Below are 328 nucleotides of genomic sequence, written 5' to 3'. Positions count from 1 at the left end.
ACGCTGTTGAGTCAACCCTCATCCATGCAAATATAAGGATAATCTCGAATAAACTCGTTCATAATTAGCTCAGGATTAAGGTTGAGTTACCTAGGTCATCGCATTGAAATAGTCAGTCTTTAAAACAGTAAACAACATTATAAAGCAATAGTGACTTATTTCTTGGTCCGATCTTACACAAACTCATTGCATAGGACAACTCCACTTGCATGTCTCCAGATGAACGATTTAAGATCACATCGTTTGTACTAAATATGAAGTGGGTCGCATCCAATAGTGTTACCAGATTAAGGTACCCAATCTTATTCGTATACTATAGACCATTTTT

This window comes from Benincasa hispida, chromosome 10 (assembly GCF_009727055.1).
Source record: "Benincasa hispida cultivar B227 chromosome 10, ASM972705v1, whole genome shotgun sequence".
Taxonomy (NCBI): Eukaryota; Viridiplantae; Streptophyta; class Magnoliopsida; order Cucurbitales; family Cucurbitaceae; genus Benincasa; species Benincasa hispida.
This window is presented reverse-complemented; position numbering follows the sequence as displayed.